Raw genomic sequence first — 10,432 nt, 5'->3', positions numbered from 1 at the left:
AGGCATACAATGAATAACTCAACACAAGTTTCTATACTCACATCGGTTTACTCGATCCCTCTCTTCATAACAATTGATCTTGGCCTGGACAGGGTAGGGCAAGCTCTCGGGATGTGAACGTTCTGCTGTCTCTTCAACCCGCACCGCACCTCGCACCTTTTTAGTGCTGACGGTATCTTTTTAAGGTGTTCGAGCCTGCTCCACCCTTGTCACATGACCCTCTACAATCTCTCTGATTCGTTAGAAGTTACATCATTCCCTGGTCTCATGTCGTACCTCGTGATTGGAAATCTCCCTTAATTCTAATCAGTGACTCAGATTTAATTGCTACTTGACGAATCTGTTCTGTTCAGTTGTTCGACATTTATTTCCCTTTTCCATCCCTTAATATATTACCCAATAGTAATAGCATTGGTGCTATGCCGAACTAACCGCAAATCTCAATGAAAGATGTATAAATCGTTTCTTGTATACGATTGCAAATTTCACCTTATAACATCCTCCGCCCATGGACAAGAGCTGCCCACAGCTCGGAATAAGTGAACATGAGAACATGGAAGGGATGTAAGGAGACATAACAATATAGAGAAGAAGCAATACAGGAGCACGTAAATCGAAGAGTAAATTGGAATCTTTCTGACGAAATTTAATATGAAACGCAAAAGCGACCATTATGCCAAAGGTACCTAACTGACGAGCGAAAGAGAATGGCTCCTGTGTTACTTCGAACGAGCACCAAAAGCATGTACACATCAGCACAATTTTTTCCGATAAAGTTTACAAAATAATAACGATGATGAAATGTCACTGTGAATGAGCAGACATGGTCTGATCAAGCTCAAATGTCACAAAGTTCACTGGTCATCGGTCCCCAAACGAATTTACTGTCACTAGTTTGGGCAGGAAAAGTTCAGCATAAACTGCCCGGTACTGTTACCGAACTCCACAACGAATGTCAGATTGTACACACAGCGAAGAGTTAGTTATGAAACACACAGCGTGGTAAGATCCAACAGGATGATCTTGTTAGACAACCTCGTGAGAAGTTGAAAAATGTCCGCACATCAGTAGATTGGCCTGGGTAAACATGTTGTTTACCCGACGAGCAGCAGATCAAGTTGAACGATCGTGCCATGGATGGGTGGCAGAACAATGTCATCTGCGATGCTAGGCGATGATGGACAACGTAGTGTGTTAAGTCGTCTGGCGTGTGCATTGGCTGTGACGTGAGCGCACTGAAGTGTGGAGTCAGATGATCGATGTTGGCGGGGGTCCGATGACAGTAGGGGACGTGTGTAACTTCTGTCCCAACTGAACGTTGACCGGTTATGGAGCTGCAACACTTGAGAAAAAGTGTTAAACAACAACCAACCCCTGTGACACAAAGCGAGTGTAAACAGTAGTGAAGGTCTAAAGACATGGTAATATGGATGACAACGACCTGAATTGGATATTATGCTCCATGGAGGTATGTAGCCAAGTAAGAAACTTGTGAAGACAAAGTACGATACAAGGTACAAACGACGCATTAACCCGTGTGTACTGGGCTTAAGCTTACGAGCGACCCACACCACAATACGTTGATGTGGTTGTAATCATCGACAAGATATTATTATAAACACTTAAGACACATACTTTGTGGTGCAACATACTTTAACAAACAACATAGAAATTTGAGCGAGGGATTATAGGAATACGTTAAAGAGAGATGCGAATCGGGTGTTATCAGTATTGACAGATAAACATTATCAACACTACATATAGACAAGTACAGGTACAGGAAAGTTAAAGAATTAACAATTCTCCAGACTATGCGTGTAACATATTGTATGAACAATAAAATTATAACCATCTGACAGTATACAAGGTTAATCTAAGAAAGAATATGGAGAGTATAGTAAGGAGATAATATCAATTACTTGTTACATGGTTAAATAGGTAGAATATAAATTTACAAAATATAGGACGTTATATGATCGAGTAATTGTAAATACAGACATATATACTAAGATTAAAATGGAATACGTTTGCAATATATATATAATATATATATATATATATATATATATATATATATATAGAAATGATGTACGACATTATTTTAGGCTGCTCTGGACACGTGTGGATAGTCGAAAGATGATTCTGATTCAGAGGATTCTACTGGTGAATTGAGCAGGTGGATTTGAACGACGGGCAGGCTCATCTGACCCGCTCGATAACCACCCACCGTCCGAGGAATCCTCGTGGTGACGTGGGGACCGCGGTGGTTGTATGAGTGAAAGGTTGGAAGGAGAAGGGATAGTGGGCTCTGAAGGAGAAGAAATTACAGGCGGTGCACTGGCTGGGCGGGGAGCCACCTGATGTTGTGTTAAACAACGAAGACGCAAAGGTGGCATTGACCTGACTATGTGGGTGAGGACCACACGCCCATTAAGGTACGGAGTACCACAGTCAGGACAATATATGTATGGGATATCTCCCGGCACCGACGATAAGGCCCGAAAACGGTCAGCGCAGCCCCTATGAATGGTTGCATAGCAGCAGGGGAGCGGTAAAATGTTAAAAGTTGGGCCTGCTACGAAAGGAATAGACTTTCTGCAGAAAACGCAAGAGGATTGAGGCGACCATCTTTGGTACCAACGGCGAGTGTTGTCAACCAGATGGCCGATAAAAGTGTGGTTTAGCGGGAAGGTGGTATCGATATGACGGATGAAATGGCAGGTAGGGAATATCGAATTCCCGTTCTAGAAAATCCAAAAGAACCAGTAATGAATATTCACCACATAGATTTTGGTAGTTGGGTCTATTGGCCATACCCACCAAATCTGGTATTTGGTATTTACATACATGAACCCATTTATTTTGGGCAATGTCAATACGCGACGTATGAACGAATACGACTTCTCATGGCAGTCGAAGTTCTGTATGAACAGAAGCAACTTGGAGTTGGATGCTGACAAGCGCCATGAGAGTAAACAAGACCCAAACTGGTCGTCGAAGAGTTCTTGTTGCTAAAAAATCAAAGAGTCAGACATGAATCATAAACAGAAATGTAAAAGAAAATGATATATGTTATTAATACTATTTAGTATTATTAGTAAATTCCATGGATTGGAAAAATAGTCACAGTGAAAGTACGTTCACCTTATATCTGCTACCAGGAATAGTAAATCTAATGTTACAGTATTTAAAATGTTAATAATCGTCACACAGAAGTAACAGTAACATCCCACCAAGATGCATGCGAACAAACAACATTCAACAACATTTTGTTTCATGCAAATATTTCTTCATCACAGAATATATGTATGTAAGCATAATAGAATCATTGAACACAGATTTTTCTTGACTTCTCTCGAGTCGTGTAACTGTAATTCTGTGTTCATCACCGTCTTTCATTGAGCGACATAGTATTTCATCGTATTTCATTGAATATCAACGCATTCCACTGTATTTCACTGCATATCAACGTACTGCACCGTTTTTCATTGAACATCATCGATTTCACCGTAGTTCGCATTGAATATCATCGGATTTGTCAGTATACTGAATCGTCGCGCAACGCACTATCGTCAGAGCTCTGTATAGCGTAGTTCATTTCTTTTTTCACGCACATAGCGAATTGCTTTGTAATAGTCAGCGAATATGTACAACGTCTCTTCTGGACAACACGATTTATAATCGTTCACGGACAAATAGTAGGACTATATGTAACTTGACCTACACGTTTGGTCATTAATCATAATCAGTGTACAGGAATATATTTTTCATCAACCAACATGTGACTGTATGTAGTCCAAGTTCTCTGAATGTACACAACAAGACATTTGACAAGACAATACATACATCAATATATAGAAACATTTCTGTTGTCTTGTTACCTTGGGACAATGACATATGTAACATTATAATGAATGAATGATCTATAGCATGTATCGATATGAGCTGTGCTCCATGCATATAGCATCAACTAGGTATTTTCCTGCAATAAAACACATGCAAAAATCAATATTAGAGGGGACCTCTCCAACTTGATATTGCTGTGGCAAACTGAAAAAGGAACAAAATATATTAATAAATCAAACAAACTGTAGGCGCTGCGAAACTGTATTGCACACGCTAATGCTTGCGCTTCTTCTTTTTCCTCAAGGATTTATGAATCATGTAGTCGCGAATTAAGCTTTGTGGAATATTGGATTCAGGTTCCCATGTTGCTTCTTGCACCGAGAAATTTTCCCAGTGGATTTTGTACTAGTATTTCTCTCCATTAACCAGTTTGTGAGCCAAGATTCGTTTAACAATGAAGACATCATCATCGTGTAAATCAAAAGTAGAATCTTTTGTCTGTTTTGCTGACTGTTGCTGTGACGCGGTGTTCGTCACGTCCGTGTCCGACTCAGACGCATCAAGCTGAGACTGATTAAGGGGCATGTCAGTTTGCGTACGAGGAATGACGTTAGTTAATCTCTCCTTATGATTGACAAATCTTCTCAAGCGGTTCGCGTGGACAGGCACTTTAAGTAATCTATGGTCATCACAACGACGCAGTTTGTACGTAAAGTGGGGCAATTCATCAGCAATGTAAAAAGGTCCATGAAAACTCTGTCCTAACTTTCGACATTTACCCACAACACGCACGGTTGCGTGGAGCCACACTTTGTCTCCCAGCTGAAAAATAGGGTTTGAAGTATTCCTGTCATAATAACACTTAGCTCTCTCTCTCTTAGTTGTAAATTGGTGCGTGCCAATTGTCTAGTAACCTCCACATGATGTAAAATAGCATCAAGTCTTTGTTTAATTGTTTGTGGAAGAGGTTCACTTGACTGTAATTCAACATCAATGGGCACTGAACATTCTTGACCAAACAGGAGGAAATATAGGGAAAATCCAGTACTCTGTGTTGCTGGGCTAGTGTTATACGCAAACATAACACTAGGGAGGAGATCATCCCAATTGTCTTGATTATCATTGATAAACATACGGAGCGTTTGCATAATGAATGAGTTCAGTCTCTCACAAGCTCCATTAGTCTGCTGATGGTAACTACTAGTTTTCAAAGCTTCGATCCCTAATATTGAACACACTGCAGTAAACAGCTTACTGGTGAATGAAGTACCGTTATCAGTTAATAGCACTCTTGGGATTCCATAAACACAAATATACTTGGAGTAGAATGTCTGAGCCACCTCTGCCGCTTCCAGTGTTGAAAGAGGGATGGCTACACTCCATCGCGAAAATGCACAAGTCAATAAAACGATGTACCGGTGTCCTGCTTTCGTAGTCGATAATGGTCCCAAGAAATCAGCTTGTACCCGATCAAATAATTTACCTGGGACAGGTAGGGGTTGTAATGGAGCAGGTTTCTTGTGAAAATCACGTTTATTGACTTGACAGGCCGTACATGACATAATGTATTGCTTTATGTCATCCAACATGTGGGACCAGTAGTATTTCTGTCTAATAGCATTGAATGTCCTATCAATACCAACATGTCCTGCTAACAAACTATCATGATATGATTGGAGAACACTGTTTATCAAAGATTTAGGAATCACTAGCTGACGAATAATTCTGTCTTTTCTATGGCCGGGTCCAGGCGGCGCATACAAATGATATAGTATATCATCATCATTGACATAATCCTGACTTTGTAACAACAGTGCACGAGTAGTCTTGTCATCCTTGGTAAATGCATGAGACCTAATGCAGTCAATCAATGGTTTGAGCTCAGGATCATCATATTGTCTTTGTGCTATTGAATAATCTCCCTGAAACTCTGGAATTACACTAAGAGGATTATTGCTAATGTCCTTGTCATACAAGTCTGATGAATCCTCATGTGTAGTAATAACTGAATGATCGCTATCGCTGTCCGGCGAGGGAGAGGCAGCGTTGCATACATGATGCACGTCGGTGGCAAATAGATAGGGAATATCAGAAAGTGGGTCATCTGAGTCAGGTGGGCATTCTGGATGCGGCAAACGGGATAAAAAATCCGCATTACCTAACTTCTTGCCGGGTCGATACTGAACGGTGAAAGTGAAATCACTCAACAAAAGTGACCAACGGCTCAACCTAGCTGAGCGGTCCTTATTGTCGTTCAAATATTGTAAAGCCCTGTGATCTGTCACAACCGTAAATGGAGCGTGTGTCAGATATACCTGGAAATGTATAATTCCCGACACGACTGCCAAACATTCTTTTTCTGTTATTCCATAGTTTTTCTCCGCTTTAGATAAAGCACGACCACTGTAAGCAATGACTACATCCTTGCCATTTCCCTCTTTCTGACCTAATAAATAGCCTAAAGCCTCATCACTAGCATCAGTATACAGAATGAATGGTTTGTCAAAATCCGGAAACGCTAGGATTGGTGGTTTGAGTAAAGCCGACTTAAGGGTTTGAAAGGCGTTTTCCTGGGCGTCGGTCCATACAAATGGTTTCTCCTTTTGTAACAGGATGTGCAGAGGAGCAGCTATTTTTGAATAGCCCTGAATAAAACGGCGATAAAATCCTACCATACCGAGGAAACTTTTGACTTCCTTGGGTGTTTTGGGGGTCTTGAAATTTGCTATCACGCTAGTTTTCTCTGGATCAACTTGTACGCCATTTTGTGAAAAGATATGGCCTAAATATGCAACAGATGATTTCGCAAACTGGCACTTGGATGGCTTCGCTTTTAAATTTGCTTTGCGCAAGCACAACAAAACCTCCTCTAGATCTTTCAAATGGGTGTCAAAATCTCGGGAAAAGCACAATACATCATCCAAATAACACATTGTTTTACGCCAATTTAGATTGCGGAAAACGTCATTGATCAATCTTTGAAAAGTGGCTGGTGCAGAGGCCAGACCAAAGGCCATACGATTGAAATGGTAGGTGCCACTAGCTGTCACAAAAGCACTTTTAGGCTTACTGTCCTCATTTAAAGCTATCTGCCAATACCCTGATGCCAAATCAATAGTTGTGTAAAACTGGGCATGGGATGTACCTAGGACATCGAGAACATCTAATCTGGGCATTGGAAACACTACTGGCCGACAGAGTGAATTTACAACTCTGTAGTCTACCGCTAGTCGCCAAGATGGAGGGGAACCTTTGGGCTGTTTTTTAGGTACCATAACAACAGGAGAGGCCCAGGGGCTAGTATGGTCTGGTTCACAAATGCCTAAGTCCACTAATTCCTGAACCTGACGATCTATCTCTGCACGCATTGCAGGATTAGTACGGTAAAACCGTTGTCTCACCGGTGGGGCATCTGCTGTATCAATGTTATGTTGTACAGAATCATTCAAACCTATCTCCGAGAGATTAATAGCAAAGCAATCCCGATACTTGGCTAACAGTTGACCAAGCCTAACCTGTTGTTCCTGGGACAGAGGGGATGCCGAAAAATCAATATTCAAATCACGTAACCTTGCATCAATTTCAGATTGCGAAAGGGGCGGTTCCTCCTTGTGTGAGGCAGATGACTGCATAGGCGCAATTTCCTCTGACGGGACAATGGTAAAATGAGCTACTTCATGGCCTTTGGGGATCTCTACAGCATAAGCATTAGTATTGATTATTTGGTACACAGATTTTCCTGGAGTTGCGGAAACAACGCAACGAGCTCCTAAGACCTGATGTGTTTCTGCTAAGAGAGGGTTAGGTTCACATATGCCTACATGATCAGACGGGAATCCACTCACATAAACTGGAAAAATAATTTCAGATTGAGGGGGAATGGTGACAGCCGTCAATGAACGAACCGGTATCTGTTCAGATTCTTTGGGATGGTCCAGAACAGGAAGGGGCTCACTATTATGTGACCAAACCGGAACTACTGTTAACCCATTTTGAAGTGTCAATGTGAAAGATTGATAATTCAGAATTGCAGCTTTTTGGGTCAAAAAGTCTAAACCTAAGAACATAGGCGACGCTAACGTTGTAACAACCTGAAAACAGTGTTCTGTTTGAAAACTACCAATTGTGATGGGAAGTAGAACTTGTCCTATGACCGGGACTACAGTAGAACCTATTCCTTGAAGTGATAAAACATCTGACTGTTGAACAGAAATTTTGTTTGTTAAACCTGACGCATTGAATGCATCTAAGGTTATAACACTAATAGCAGCACCAGAATCCACTATAGAGGAAATCAGTTGGTCTCCTAATATAACATGTATCCTATGCCTGTTATCAACCTTTGATGTTACTTGGAAAAAAGGAGATGGGCGTTCATTGAAAGATGGGGCAGAAGGATGTGGCGACTTCAATTTCGAAGTTGAGAAACTTTGCTTTTCCGAACGGGGAAACTGCCTACGTGATCGAGACTGTAATTGCTATTGACGTTGGATAGTGTTTGATCGACTCCTAGCCCTGCATACCTGATGAAAATGTCCCACTTTCTGACAAAAATGACATTTCGCATTTCGCGCCGGACACTTATCAGCATGAGAAAAAACATACTCACCTCCGCATCGATAGCATTGCTGGTTCCGGCCCATGTTGCGTCCCTGTCTGAAGTTGTTTCTTTGGGGAAGGGGCTGTTGTCTTCGTTGATAGTATGGCTCTGGAGATGACTGTTGCCAAAACTAAAGGTGAGGTGGCTGGGGCGGTCCTGATGGATACCTGTTGGGTGGGCTGGCAGATTTGGAGCGCCTCTCCTGTTGGTACTGAAAAGTATTGACCCGTGGCGACGGGGTCAGTTTCGCCGATAGAGCAGCAATCTGTTCTCTCAGAGTATCGATTGCCGTGCTCACTCCCTGGTCCTGTTTTACCTGAGGTAATATCGATCGAGCAAGCCGCGCAAATGAAACAGCGTCATTTAGGCTGTTTCATTAGCACGTGTTGCCGTGTACTATCATCCAATCCCCTAACAAATGCGTCCAGTATGTCCGTTTCTGTCTTACCTAACAGACTAGCCGTCTCTGTTAATTCTGCCAAATACACATCTGTGGTCTCAGTTGGTAATAATTTACGTGATCCAAACTTTTCGAGCAGAGACCATCGATCGGTTGGGTGGACATATTTGTCCTTAAACAACTTTTGGACGTCGTCAAACAGAATGAATTCATTGTCTGATGTCTGTAGCACGTCTTTATACCACAAATATGCCGAATCCTTTAAAAAGAGTGGGAAAACATGTATTTTCTGAGAGTGATTCCATTGTTTGAAATTAGCAAAATGGAGAAAACGATCAAGCCATTCCTCAGCATGAGAACTATCTTTACCTGTAAAATGTTCTGGCATTAAAGTGGAATCGCCCATCGTGAATTCAGAATTGGAAACTTACAAGAATGTCTACATCTGCCAAATGTGTAGAGGAACTTGAAGATTCTAAATCCTCCTGAGAAAGGGATGAGAGGGAGTCCTGAGAAACAGAATGAGGAAAGTTTCGAAGAACAGGTGGAACTGAGCCCGAAGTGTCAGATGGAGGCAGATTCTGGGGATCCTTGGGGGTGGAAGATCGTAACGGTGGCTGTATTAAACCTAGGCGAGCCGGATTAGTAAAAATGTTAGAAGTGATGGGGTGAAAGATCGTACTGTCATATGACGTCGATAAGTCAGAATCATTTGGTTGAGACATTACAAGTCAAGGGGGGTGGAAAAAATACTGCAGATACCATATTCAAACGGCGAAAAGAAATCTACAGTCGTCAAACGTCAGTACGAGCGAATAAAAAGGTATGAACGGCCTTGTGTAAACAAATGCAGGGGAACGTCTTAAACATTTTGTTCAAGACAAAACCCGCAATCTCCACCATGTCGTAACTGGGTTTTGGGTGTTAGTAACCCTCTTACCAGTTACCTGTTACGACGACCGTTCTGCCTTATTGGGGGGTGCTGCCAGCTCTGGTGGCATACTCGCTTGGTCTGTCCGGGGGGCTACATCTAGGAATAACTGGTCTGACGACCGGGATTCCTAACTAGCGCATATCATTCGTGTACTGGCACTGAGGCATACAATGAATAACTCAACACAAGTTTCTATACTCACATCGGTTTACTCGATCCCTCTCTTCATAACAATTGATCTTGGCCTGGACAGGGTAGGGCAAGCTCTCGGGATGTGAACGTTCTGCTGTCTCTTCAACCCGCACCGCACCTCGCACCTTTTTAGTGCTGACGGTATCTTTTTAAGGTGTTCGAGCCTGCTCCACCCTTGTCACATGACCCTCTACAATCTCTCTGATTCGTTAGAAGTTACATCATTCCCTGGTCTCATGTCGTACCTCGTGATTGGAAATCTCCCTTAATTCTAATCAGTGACTCAGATTTAATTGCTACTTGACGAATCTGTTCTGTTCAGTTGTTCGACATTTATTTCCCTTTTCCATCCCTTAATATATTACCCAATAGTAATAGCATTGGTGCTATGCCGAACTAACCGCAAATCTCAATGAAAGATGTATAAATCGTTTCTTGTATACGATTGCAAATTTCACCT

The 10,432-nt window shown here is 41.9% G+C and overlaps 1 pseudogene; it reads right to left on the bottom strand.

Moving 5' to 3' along the window:
- Positions 1-28: 28 nt before the first annotated feature.
- On the bottom strand, positions 29-10,432 carry LOC137287619 (uncharacterized; annotated as a pseudogene).

This window comes from Haliotis asinina, chromosome 6 (assembly GCF_037392515.1).
Source record: "Haliotis asinina isolate JCU_RB_2024 chromosome 6, JCU_Hal_asi_v2, whole genome shotgun sequence".
In the NCBI taxonomy this organism is placed as follows: domain Eukaryota; kingdom Metazoa; phylum Mollusca; class Gastropoda; order Lepetellida; family Haliotidae; genus Haliotis; species Haliotis asinina.
Note: the sequence above shows the minus strand (reverse complement) of the source record. Positions and strands in the feature narration are given on the sequence as shown.